Below are 14,019 nucleotides of genomic sequence, written 5' to 3' on the forward strand. Positions count from 1 at the left end.
GGGGGGGGGTGCTGCCCAAACATCCCAGGTCTCCTCCACCCCTGCACCTTGCAGGGCTCTGGCCTCCCTCCCCACAGGATGCATGGCCTCCCCCTCCCCCACCCAGACGCAGCTGGGCAGGGGAGAGGTCAGCTCACCACCTGACGCAAAGAGGAAGTTCTCTGGGAATCCTCTGCTTTTAACCCCTGTGTGTTCTCAGAGTCGTATCCAGGTCCCCAGTGGCCACAACGGGTGCCAGTTTTCAAATCTGGCCACTGATTGGTTTGACCACGACTTTTCCAGAAACTCACTTCCTGGTCAAACCACAACCTCCCTTCCCGGTCAAACCACAACCTCCCTTCCCCATTCAGTAATAACCAGGAAGTTAGGAAAAGTGATTGTACTGGGTGTAGACCTCAACTTCATATATTGCCAAGCCACACTACAGCAGCTAGGCACAACAGAAAAAAACAATCAATGAGTCAAAGGAAAATGGTCTTTGAGAAGTTCTGTCTCTTGTAGCCTTATTGAGCAGCTGATTATGAAGGTCTCACAAAACCACTGGCCTAACCATCTGTTCTGCCTTTAGCTATTTTCATAGTACAGCAATCCAAGTCAATGTCTTACTGATTTGGTGAAGGCAAAATAACTAGAACAACAGAAAATACCTGAAATTCCTTATCTAGCATTGAAAAGTGTCTTAAAAAAAAAAGGCTGTTCTGAATGGCAGATCACAGCTATGTACTATATGCTTCAGATTTTAATTTTCTACTAGCCTTTTATTGGAAAAGAAGCCATCAGTATTTTAGTTATATTTTCCTCATAATTTCAGGAAGCCATCCTGAATCCTGGCCTAAGTGTTTTGTTTTTTTTTTTTTTTTTTTTTTTTTTTTTTTTTTTTTTTTTTTTTTTTTTTTTTTTTTTTTTTTTGTTTTTTTTTTGTTTTTTTTTTTTTTTGTTATTTTTTGACTTTGGCATTCTTTAATGCTTTTATTTAGTTTTAAAGGTTTAAAAGTTGCTTTGTGGCTTCATATTTCTAATTCCACAAATAATTTAGGCACCTGTCTTCTCTTCTCCTTTTCCTTCTCCTCCTCCTTCTCATTGATCTTGTTCTTATTTCAAGCCATGAAGTTTACTTTTTTTTCCTCTTGGATTCTGCTTCCCACTGGGTTTGCATGAGGGAATGTGTGGGCAGCTGCAGGATGGTACACAGTTTCTAGATGGGATTAAACCATGACAACAAGATAAACCCTCAATTCTTCAGTGATTTTATATTCTAGGTAATAGTGCATGAGTGCTTATAGAGATGAGTGTTCATGGCTTACACCTTGGTTGAACTGCTGAGAACTGGGATTGCTGAAGCAAAAACTTCTGGGAGCTGGGATTGCAAGGATCATGTTTACCTCACTCTGCTGTAAGACTGAGGCATAGGAGGTTTGTAAAGAACTCATTAGGGTCAGGTCCTAACACTTTCCAAGTCTGCCCTTTCCTAACCAAATATCAAGCAGCATTGCCAACAGTAATAGCTTGTTGTTCAGCGGGTCGAGTCACACATTTGTATGTGTAATTTTGGAGGATAAAATGTAGGTGTGGTACCACCACCAGTGTCTTTCTGACTTTGTAGTTGTCATCTCTTTTTCTAGTCAAAGGCCAGAGGAGGAAAAAGAATAAAGGATCACAGTTCCCCTGCCCTCATCTTTTCTTTTCTACTACGAGTTGCTAAAGAAGGTGTTAGAACATTTTTCTTAAGTGTTTCCCCAACATGATGATATTTTTATCTTGTATTTATGTCTCACAGTTGCCAAGTTAGCTGACCCAGGAACACATCTGTTCTACTCCCTGGACAGATATCACTGCTGGACACTGCTATCTCTGCCAGTCCAGAAGTGATGAATGCACATGAGCATTAGGGTAGGATGACTAGTAAACATTGGTAGCATTTTTGTTAATCAAGAGGAAATTGCTAGTATGATATATAACTGGAATGAAATACGGCCTCTCTGGGTTTTGAGCTCTGAGAGGTTAAAAAAACACAGCAAGTAATATGAAAAGGACATTGATTTTCTGCTGTGAGTTCTAACAGAGAGCTACCTAGTCACAGTAGAAAAGAGTCCCTGCACAGCAAATCCTAGGAATGTAGCCTGAAGCCTCAGACTCTGGAGGGGGGCCAGCTATAAAGCTCCCCTCAAGCTAAGACTTGAATCCATTTACTTGGACACAGAGACCATTTACAGATGCTAAATTTTACTTGGTGGCGATGCTGCAAAAGCCAAAAATAAATCCATTTGTTTTTTCAACTTCATAAATGTAGTTCACATTTGTTTAAAGCTATGGTTTCCAGGCCTGCCAGTGACTCCAAGGTGAGATATTTTTGAAAATAGAATAATTACCTTAGCAGGCTTTTGTGTAACACATCTGTTGACATGCAAATGATGGATACTATAGTATATGTTTGTGTACAATGACTATATTAATTTTCTGTGACCAATGAAGTGGTAACCTTTTAAGAAAGAAGAAATATTCACGGTCCTAAGTGTCCCCTTTACTTTGAGTACAGAACGTTCATTATTTTCATCTTGCTGCATAATATAGGTATTTATTTGTTCTTTGTCTGAAAGACTGTGGTTGGAAAATATTTGGTGAAATCAGTAGTACTAGGTTATAGGAGGAATAAGCCATCCAGAAACTTATATATCTGTTAAGATATATAACAATTATTTAAATAATTGACATTATATTGTAGTAATTTCTTCAATTTCCTATTGTAGAAAAATAGTTCTTTTTGGACATCATGTTACATACCTATTTCAATAGGAAGTTTGGGATAAGGGATCCAATCTATGGACTACACTGGGCTTTGTGACTTTAAGTATCAAATATTATGTGGCATACAGAATAAAAGGGAAAGGATTTTTTACCATGCCTTATCTGACATATTTAATAAAGTTAACTTTGGTGGAATTGCATATGAGGAAATAGAACAACATTCTTATTTTACTGCAGATATTTTTTTCTTGAAATTCTTTTCTCTTTCTTGGAATAACTAACACACATAGTAGTGTTTAAGGCTGCATCAAGAATGCACTTTATCTCCCAATTGCTACCACATAAAATATTTTGGTTCATATCCTGAAACGGTCTTGGAGTGCAGGAACTATTTTTTTTCTCTTTCCTCCCTCCCTCCTGCTCCATCCCCCTGTCCCCTCAATCTATATCAGAAAATGTGCTCCAAAAGTACACCTCATGCACTTTAATCACTAACAGGTGCTCAGTCTAGGTGGTCAGACTAAAGCTATTCCAGAATAAAGCCCCAACTGCATGTGTTGTGGACATGAAGTCTTCAGCACGAGGTGCTGTACAAAACTGTGTTTATTGTGCTGTCCTGCTTCCTAAATGGAGTCAAAGACTGTGATGCCATTAAAAGAATTAAGAACAAAATAGAGTAGAATTGCAGAGTATTTGGGTAAAATAATTTTAGCAATTTTAGACATCTTAGTGGGGAAGGTATTAGATTTTAAGCTGATGAACTGAGAGGGGGGAAAGCATCTTTCTGTTGTTCTAGCAGTCCTTATGTCTAAGATTGTGGCCCATTGTAGCTGCATAGGGCTGAGGACTACAGCCAGTGCAGGCAGCTCAGTGAGCAGCTGCAGTGCAAGTTGCAGGTTGTGCCTTGGATGCACCAACCCTTTGCACAGCTGAGGGTATGGGGAATTTGAGGGAAGGCTGATCTGTCACTCAGGGACTCTGTGGCAACAAATGAAAGACAAGAAGACTCCAGACCCAAAATCACCACTGGAATAGGTGCACAGACTGTAAGGAAACAAACGCCCAAGGATTTCTTTGTTTGGGGTCCTTCCTGGGCGGCATCAGTACAAGCTGTTGTTGTGCTGCTGCACCATGATAAAAGGCTCGATGTTAACTTATGGGAACCAGACATCTGTGACTGCTACATAGAACATGGGGTTGAGCTGGTGAGGGAAACCTGTCTATCCGTGTGAGTGGAATGTGTAGAGAGTCAAGCACGGCACCCGCTGTCTCAGTGGAGTCATGTGTTGTGATGGGGCTTCGATCCCAGTGGTAACAGTCTTAGGTGGTGAGAGTGGTTCCTGGATGGTCAGACGAGAAAGTTTCTTCAACATTAGCATTATCCAGTGCATACAAAGAAACCTCATTTTCAGGCTGGGTAGAACATGTGGTATTGCTGAAAATCGGGAAATAAACTCACTTGTTTGTTAGGGTAGAAAGTCAGTTTTATTAGGTGTGAGCTATATGGGGATCCCTCCACAAATCAGGTATATCAGTTCTCAAAACTTGTAACTATTTATAGATTTTAGCAAACAAAGGAATTAGTGTTCATTGGCTAACAAGTTACATGATGTGAGAAATGGATTTGTAAGGAATTCTCAAAACTTGTCAGAAAGCTCACATGGTCTTGTACACCTGTATAAAAACACTGAGATAAGGTGTGCTGTCTTAGGAAGGCAATGGAATAGACATGACACTGTTGAGAGACATATGGAACTACAAACAAGTTTCAGCAAGTTTCAAAATATGGCTTTGCAAAAAGACCAGATATTTTAGAGAATTAGAACTGTGAAAGATGCATTGTAGCAGGACCATGTGGGGTAAAAATATAAGTGATTGGTATTAGAACTATTAGCAGCACTGTGTGGCAAAAGCTAATAGGCTGAAAAACATTTATAAGGTATTGTAACCAGTAAATAGGTTGGCTTCTGATAGAATGGCATAGAGTTTTACATCTCTTATATCTCACCCTTCGTCAAGACTGAAAATGGAATAAAAATTTTAAAACGCCTCTCAGTTGCCCCATCTCTGAAAAGCTGGGAAAACCAACAACATAGTCCTTCGTTAATTAGTATTCTGTCTTCTACTGGTAATCGATTTCTTGCTTCTCATGCCAATTAGTCCACATTTTCTGTCTTTTTATTAACTTTTTCCCAGACAGGGAGACCCCCAGTAATTGTCTTAGTTTCTTCTTCATGTCTGGTTTTTGTAATTTATCTTTGCAGTTTATAACTTCTGCATCCCTGGTATCCAGGTCTCAACAATAAATTTCACTTCCCGGATTTGTTAATTTCCTATCCCAGGTCTGAGAGCACTGAAGCATGACAGGCCCTAAATGTTTTTCTAACCCATGGATATCACCCAGAGCTTGCTTGTTAACTGCTATCTATTTCATGGAATAAATCACCCTTCTTGTTGATTAATTTCTAACATTTTTTCCCCACTGCTGAATAGGGCTCTTTTTATAGAAATATGACTTTTTGATAACACTATCTATCCGTTTATTTATTTAGTTATTATATTTCAGAGGAGTGACTATAATGATGACAAGGACTGAAGTTTTGATGTACAGAGTATGATTTCCTCTTATTAAGAGCAGAAAAAATATTTTGCAAACATCTAAGTGAAGCCAAACATTCTTACGACTTCATATTGTGGCTTAGCCTCAGCAAACAGGCAAAATCCCAGCCAGCTGCTTGCTTATCCCTTGTCACTTCCCCAGGATGGGGCAGAAAATAAAAAGAGCAGAAATGAGAAAGCTTGAGGGCATGTATGATGACAGGCAGATTGCTTACCAGTCAGTATTGCAGGCAAAAAAAAACTTACTATGGGTAAAATAACTTAATCACTTGCCAATTAAAATAAAAACATAATCAGTAGTTGGAGTAGGGGGAAATAAGGACAAACTTTAAAATAACAACCTTTCTTACCCCGCTTCTCAGACATAGTATCACTCCTTCACTCTAGTTTCATGCTAGACCCCTTCCCCCTTCTTCAAGTGATGCAGGCAGATGAGAAATGGTGTGCTGCAGTCAGTCTGTGGTGGCCTACAGCTGGCCTGTAGGCCTCAAAGTATAAATAATTATAAAATTATAAGGGAAATATGTGATCAGTTACATAATTACCTGACTCCTACAATTCTGCCGGTAGGAGCACACCCAGGCCATTGGAGACTCAGGCTTCTATTGGCTGGCTGAGCAGGAAGTAACAGGCTCAGCCAATGAGGATTAACCTCATGGGCTCCTAAGGTATATAAGGGAGCTAGACCTGAATAAAGTGAAGTCTTGCTGCATGAACTCAGTGTGTCTTGTCACTGGTCTGTCTCCAAAATTGTGACAATTAACTACCATGAAAAAGGTAGAAAGTCCTTAATTGTATTGCATGAGGTATTTCCAGTAAGGATATGTCATTTTGGATGTAATTTTAAAACAAACTGATCATGTCTCATATGAATAGTGTGTACGATGTCAAATTGAGGCTCTTGCGGACAGAGATAAATGGGAGCATAGAAACCTTGCTTTATAAGAGAAAAATAAATGTTGGTTTTCTATAAATATGTGATCTCTTTAAATATTAAAAACAGGAGAAACATTTCTATCAGCTAAAAGCTGAGCTTTTCAAACATTTGAACAAGTAGTTACAGTAGGGACAATTTTTTTTTTTTTGGTCACTGTAGACAGAAATGTCTAAGGCTTGTTAAACCCATCTGTTTTTAAAATGGGACTCAGTTCAGTGTTACATATGACCTGAACTGAATGTTAGGGATGTGAACCTAAAGACTCAGGATTTTCTTATAATTCTTGTGTTTGTTCACATTGTCAACTTCCCTTTGAGGGGTAAGGAACCAATTTGTGAAGTTCAAATGACTTAAATTTCTCACATTAAATTTCTAAATTTATTCACTAAATTCTGAAAATATTTGGAATGAAATATTGGTAAAAAAAAATTCATTGCGTACTTGTCTTTGTTTAAGACAATTTACAGGGTGGAGCCTGGGAAGCAAGCTCCCTCCCCTTTAGTTTAAATAATTTACACCAATTTAACCCTTTCATCAATAAGGAGAAATGAATGTAAGAAGAAGTAAGTGAAAAAATAACTGTTTACTAAAAAAAAAAACCAAACCAACAACAACTAAGATAACAATAATAAGCACTAGATATTAATGTGCTGAATCCTGTGGACTCCGTGGGACCAAAACAATACGGTGGATTGTCCTTTAAAAGAGAGGGATCTGCCAAGAAAGGCAGGAATCTTCCTTGAATGGAGAAGATGACCCCCTGACCCCCTCCCTGCAAATTTTTATAACTCTGAAATTATGGGGCTGTCAGGCAAAGATAGGGGAAAATAAATGACAGCAGTTCTTTACTAGAATACACACACACACACACACACTTATAACAACAGGAACAACAACAGCAACATCAACAACACAAAAAAGAAGAAAACTCAATAAGAGCCTTTTCCCGCCCTTTGGTGTAGTTACTACCACAACTGGCATGGAGTGCTGATGGCTCGTGTTGAGGCAGAGGGGCTCTAATGACTCCCCTAGGGCTTACAGGGGATGCTCGGATATAAGCCCTGAGCCTCCCAAGGGGTTTATGGCCCAGGGAAGAGAGAGAAGCTAGAGGGGCTGGAGGCTGTTCAGTTTCCCTGTGTTTTCAGGTGTCTGGTGCAGTAACCTGGTAATGGTGGCTCTAGTGAGGTTCTAGTCTACAAGCAGCTGGGAGGTGGTCTCTCCAGACAGAAAGAGAGAGGAGTTGGGGGCCCAGTCTTTTTCCCTTGGAAATACCCACGCAGATGGTGCAGGTCTCTCCTGATGAGGATGGGTGCTGCAGAGTGAGTCCTAGTCCACTGGCAGTTTACTGTAAGCAGTGGCCTCACCAATAGGCAGTCAGGAGAAAACTTGACAGCAGTGCCAGACCCCCTGGGCTGAAAAAGTCCAGCACCAGCCACCACAACCATCTCCCCTGCAAACCAGTAAAGACTGCTCCACCCCCAGCTAAGATCAACATCTGTTTGCCATTTCCATGACAACAAATGTGAAGAAAATTCCTTCAAGAAACCTAACCCCAAACACAAACAAATCCCTTGCCCAGTATGGCTACCTCTTTAGTCAACTGTGTGGCCCATGGGGCAAAGACAAGATGATGAAGAAGCCCTGTTCAGCTCAACCTTCCCCTTTGGTGTTAGTTCCTCTGCTTCTTTTTGACCAGCTGGACCCAGTTGATGTTGGTGTTGCAGTCCTGAACTGCTGCTGTGTTCCGGAGAAAGAAAATAGACTCACTGGGCATTGAAACCCATAGCCCCAGGCCCAACAGCTCCAGCTTGGTGGTACAGCTGTGTATTGTAAAACTATCTCTGAAATAGTTTTGGATTGTGAAATTTGCAGTTTCTTGGAGATCTGGCCAGGCAACTTCCCACAGACCTCAGAGAGAAATGAAAGAAGGCTTCTGCCTCATGCTGCCTTGGCCCAGAGAACCTGTCCCAGCTAACTCTCTTGGCAGCTCAGTGAGAATGGAAGAGGGCTCTGTGTGCCTGTTCCCTGTCTCTTAAAGAGAACCTGAGAATCCCCATGTCCCTGAAAACTTGGTGTCAAAACTCCAATTCCTATTTTGGTTCCCAGGTTTTAAAGGGACAGTAAAACAAACTGCGTGGATTGATGTAGAGAAAAAATGGAATAAAATACTTTTTTTTTTTGTCACCCAGGAAAATACTTTTCTATTTTTCACATAATTTATAAAAGTCATTCCATCCTCTGAATTATGGAGATTACTAAAAATCTGCTTCAAAGGAATCTGCTAATATCAATGCCAAGTTGATTTTAATGATATCAAATTTTAGCTTTCAGAATGCTGCAGGGTAAATATAATAAATAAAATTTATTAATGTATTAAATGTACATTACAGGGGAAAAACTCCAAAGACAAACACTCCTTCCATATAAGCTTGGCTCTTAAAACTACACATTGTCATACTGCAGCAATTGCTGTTAAAAATGTGATATCACTCTCACTAGAAAGCATAAGGCACATGCTGTAGTTTTAGGTTCATGTTTCCAAACTCACAAAATCTTTTCAGGGTTCTTCATCTTTTCAAGACAGTTAATTTGATAACAAACATACAGAAAAAAATAGCGGGGAGTCAGGGGAGAAGAATTACCATGTAGCAAAGGAAATGTGTGAAGTTATACTCATGGTTCTTTGCCCACTGCTGTTTTTCTCCATGTCAAAGAAAGTGTTCACTTGTATTCATCAAATGTACCATCACAGACAATATTTACAAATAGTACTGTTGTTAAACATATTCTGTGGTAATTTTGTAGCATCTGTTAAGAGTTTTAAGACTTGTCCAAGAAGTTTTTTGTCAGTTTTGTGTTACACTGAACATTTGTCCCAAATGGCAAATATGCATTTAATAATAGTTAAATAAAACTCTGTGTTGAGGACAAGTTTGAGAGATATCCCTGGGAATCCTACATTAATCCAACATGGTAGTATTTTTTCATGTCCCCCTGCAATCATGCAGATTGCTGTTGCCTTAAAACTGAAGGCTGGAGAAAAGTATCACTGGTGTTGGAGACAGGAATGCAACAAAACACATCAAGGTTCATGCACAACAGCCAACTTTTATTGAATGATCTTTTCCTTGCATGGATTTGAAGGTTTGTGCATTTATTCCCATTGGCCAAACCAGTTGCCACCCGGCCAACCAGCCAATAGCTGCTCGTGTCCCCAGTGGACTAGACCTGCTCTCCAACAGTCCACACTGGTCTAGTTACATAATCAAGGCACTTACATAATTAGTTATATTTCAGTTGTAAGATTTGGATTATAAATAATTGTGAGGCCTTCAGGCCAGCTGTTAGCTACCACAGAAAGGGATGTATAGATTTCACAAAACAAGAGTATGTAAGTGTATATATGTTTTGAGCTCAATCCAGCAGGATTTGTGGAGTAGTAATTGGAAGAATCTTCCTGAGAAGAATTAATTAGATACAAATGGGGCATGTTTAAGCTCAAAATTGAAAATATGCACTACTCTTGCATTTGGTGACAAAGGTAAGCTAGATCTTCTACAGCAGCCTGGAAGCATCAGCAACAAAATTTATTTCATTTTGTCTTGTTTTTGGTTTGAAGCTAGGTATTTTTGCCATATGCCTTTCAGTGGTAAATAAGGTCTTTTTGGTTTTCTTTTGTGATATGGTGGTCTCTCTTCAGAGCTTTTCACTGCCTCCCCTCAAATGACATTTTAAAAGTTGAGATGGTTAGCTGAGACCATGTGGATTAACTTTTCTACCTAGTTCTTCTTGGCATTGGCAGCCATCATTGTCCCAAATATATGGGCCAAATAAATTCACTTAAGGTTTGCATCTGCAAAAGGCAAGGAATCTCCTATTTCTTTTCTGGAACTATGTCTTCAAAAGAGGAGTCAACATGGTTAAACTAGGTAATAACCAAGAATTTAGGAGAGTGATACATATTTATAAAATTATATATAAAAAGAAACAACCTACAAAAACTAACCTGGAAGAATTTTTTTGATTTTGTACCTCAGAAAGGTTAGACTCCAGAACATTTCATCTTGTGTGAGACTCAAGACGTTGGATAATATATATGCTCGCAATTTTGTTAATTTTCAATTGCCATAAAACTGCAAGAAATGTATATTTGATTAAGGCATTACTTTCATAAATATATTCTCCTCACAATGTTTTTAGCAGAAATTTTTCAGCTTTGGCTGAAAATAAATGGAAAATATTTCCATGAAGTTATATTGATAATTTGTGTGACATGAGGTCAAATTAAAATCCAGTAATTTTTTTTTAAAGTAAGAATTAGTTTTCAGTAGTAACTCTTATCCTAAATCTTCTAGCCAATTTTTATGGTTTTGAGAACAAATTTCTACTATTTTAAATACAGGCTTTCCTTTTTGCTCCTTCATACAGTGTAAATGTACTTCCAAATAAAAGAAGAATTATACATCTTACAAAAATGTACACATATCTCTATTTGTAGGAAGCTCATTGCCTTTAGACACATACAGAAATCTTTTACAGACTGGCTTAGAAAGGACATCATTCATCACATCTGCTAGTCTCTTCTAAATTGTAATTACAGTAAATGTTGTTAGTTGCAATTCTTGTTAGTTACTTTCTTGGCAGTTTTGTAGGTTGGAGGGCAAAGCAATGACAGAATTATGTTTTAATTAGCATCAGTTGTCTTCTTATTAGCAATAAAAATTGAAATAATTTTTTTTAAAAGATATTCTATAATAAGGAGAGCCTGCTAATATACTTCCTTTCGCTTTACTAAAATTATTGATATGCCCTGATTTTTACACACTGATGCCAACCTTCTAATAAAGTAGTTTTCAACTTGCAAGACACTTTAGATTTTGAAAATATTAATTGTGGTTGGAAAGGGTACGTAAAGATTCTTCCCTTCTCAGGTCTCTCATTTTCTGGAAACTGTCGAAAAGATGGAGATTAATTATTTATGCCTTAAACTGCCTGTGGAAAGTTACCTGCTCAAGAACTGCTTGGTTTTGTTTTGTTTTCATTTTGATGTTTTTGGGTTTTTTGGGGTTTTTTTGGGGTTTTTTTTTTTGTTTTGTTTTGTTTTGTTTTGTTTTTTACAAGGTAACATTTACTTCACTCCTATATGGAGCAATGTCCATACAGATAAAAAAATGAGTTGTCCACCAAAGTTTTGTCAGTAATAACCTCTTTTTTGCACACACCAGTCCTTCCAAGACTGTAGCACTTTGGCAAGTTCTGTCTGTATACATCAACTATCAGGTTTTGTTTTTAAATACAGGTGAATTTCGACAACTTATTGTAATTTAGTATGACCTGACAAATAATGGATATGAAGGACCTGTTTGGTACAGGAATTGGTCACAGTCAACACAGCTTCTTGAGAGGAGAGTCCTGCTTGCCAAGCCTGATTTCCTTTTATGACAAGGTAATCCATCTAGTTCGTCAACACAAGCCGGATGATGTAATTTTTTTGGATTTCAGTAAACCTTTCCAAACTGTCTCTCACAGTATCCTCCAGAAAAAAAATGTCCAGCCTACATCTGGTTAAGCACATCATGGGATGGGTAAGCAACTGGCTCACAGGTTGGTGACATCTGGTCCAGAGTGGTTACCTGTTACTAGTGGAGTTCTTTTAGGGCTCCATCCTTGGCTCTGTGCTCTTCAGAAACTCCACTAATGACCTGGTTGCAGGACTGGAAAGGATACTAAGCAAGTTTGCAGACAGTACTAAATTGGAGGAAATGTTGACTTCCTTGAAGGCAGGGAGACCCTGCAGACACACCTCAACAAATTAGAGGACTGGGGAATTATCTTCTGTGCTCCCCTGGCATCTTCCAAGTGATTTGAAAAACCCAGCCTAGAGGTTACTTCAGAAAAAATAAAGATGTGAATAAAATAATTTTAGTGTTAATAAGGCTATCTTTGGGAGGAATGGACTCCTTAAGTAGCTTGCTAACTTATACAATTTAAGAAGTCAAACAGAAATAGTAATATGACAGTAGGGAGAAACGGGTCTTGATGGAGCCTATAGGAGTGACATACCCAATGTTATCTTAGCTCAGAAATGGACAATTGGAAAGAATCACAGACTCAGCTTTTTGTCAGAAGGAATATTCTTCTCAAAGATACACTTCTTAACTAGACTGTTCAAGTCATAAATATTAATAATTTTACTATGCTAGAAGAGAGATATAGAAATAACATGGAGATGAAAATATGGAAAGGAAGAGAAAAAAAAATAAAAACACAAAAAAGAAATGTGTAAAAGAGTAAAATACACAATGAAAGCCTAAAAGAGCTAAGAAAATAGATGCAAAACAGGATTAGGTCCTCTGGGTTACATACAGTCAAGGAATTGAATTGTTTTAGGCTTCAGAAGGTCAGGGCTTTCCTTTTTCAGTTTCTGAGTTTGGGCTGTGCTTACTCATTGCTCCAGGACTAAATCATGGTGGCGAGAGCTTCTATTTTAAGTTGCAAAGCCAGCAAAAAACTTCAAAAAAATACACCATTCTTTGCTCTTTTACAACATTTTGTACTTTATTATGTTTGATTTTACTAATCCATTTAGTTATTGAAAAACAATGCCTAAGTACCTTTCTTGTGTTCTAAAATAGTAGCATTGTGAAATAAATTTTCAGAGTGGAAAGAAAAGCTTTTGCTTCACTGTTTTTAATGCGTGTTTGTATCAGAGCTCAAAGTGTACTTTGTATCAGGCTGCTTTCCAGATTGATGCTTTCCTTTTTGTAGTGCTGCTGAGGTAGGAGCAGCACAATGCCAATTTGATCACATTGCCTTTTCTGACCTGAAAGCCAGGTTGCACCTTCTAGGAATAGGTTTGAATCCTTGGTGGCATGCTAGTTTGACAAAATAGTAGTTGCTGAACTAATACTTGATATGGTTAGACAAATTGCAGGACAAGGCGTGTTAGGTATTTTTGCTTCACAGTGCTTGATTTTGGTTCTTGCTCTGATGAATAGCAATGTAGCTACCTAAACTCAAAATAAGAACAAATGTTTTTCACATCTCAGAGCCTTTGTTGTTTTGTTGGTTTTTTTGCATGGTTTTTTGTTTGTTTGTTTGTTTGTTGTTTTGTTCCCCCTCCCCCCAAACCACTGAATAGTTGCTGGAGCATGTCATGCTTTGAAGAAAAACATCTATAGTTCAATACACACTTAACACTTCCTCTCAAATCTTCAATGCTATTTTCCAGCATTATGCATTCAAAATCTTATTAAAAGAATGGGGTAACTGAAGGGTTTTGTATCAAAAATCATTATAGCTATAGCAAAATCAACATCAAACACCTTCAAATATATTGCCAGTATAAAATATGTTGTTATTCTATTAATATTAATATGAAATATATGCAATGAGAAGCTATTTATTATTAAAATAAATTCTCAGAAACTTTAATAGAGGACATTGCAGCATTTTCATGTAATTTGCACTTAGTTGTATAAAGGGATGGTATTCATAACACAAAGGACTACTTTTCTATAGCTTGATCAATGGAATTAATTTATTGCCTGCTTGATTACAAAGAAAATAATTAGAAGTACTTTGATGTAGATTAGGTGGAATGGAATTGAATGGAAAAATAACTTGACCTACTTCTAAGGTAATGGCATTTTGTTGCTGTTTTGAAGTTTATACTTCATTACAGAAGGTTTTTGAGATTTTAAGAATATGGTGCTTTG

The 14,019-nt window shown here is 38.0% G+C and overlaps 1 long non-coding RNA gene across 1 annotated transcript in view; it reads left to right on the forward strand.

Annotated features, from left to right (window-relative positions):
* Window positions 1-14,019, forward strand: part of LOC120502288 — a 69,889-nt gene that overhangs the window by 24,764 nt on the left and 31,106 nt on the right. The window contains exon 2 of the long non-coding RNA XR_005627496.1: window positions 11,601-11,747. This is a non-coding gene — a long non-coding RNA (uncharacterized LOC120502288). The remainder of the gene's footprint in view (window positions 1-11,600; window positions 11,748-14,019) is intronic.

Source organism: Passer montanus, unplaced genomic scaffold (genome assembly GCF_014805655.1).
Source record: "Passer montanus isolate IOZ18808 unplaced genomic scaffold, ASM1480565v1 scaffold214, whole genome shotgun sequence".
Taxonomy (NCBI): domain Eukaryota; kingdom Metazoa; phylum Chordata; class Aves; order Passeriformes; family Passeridae; genus Passer; species Passer montanus.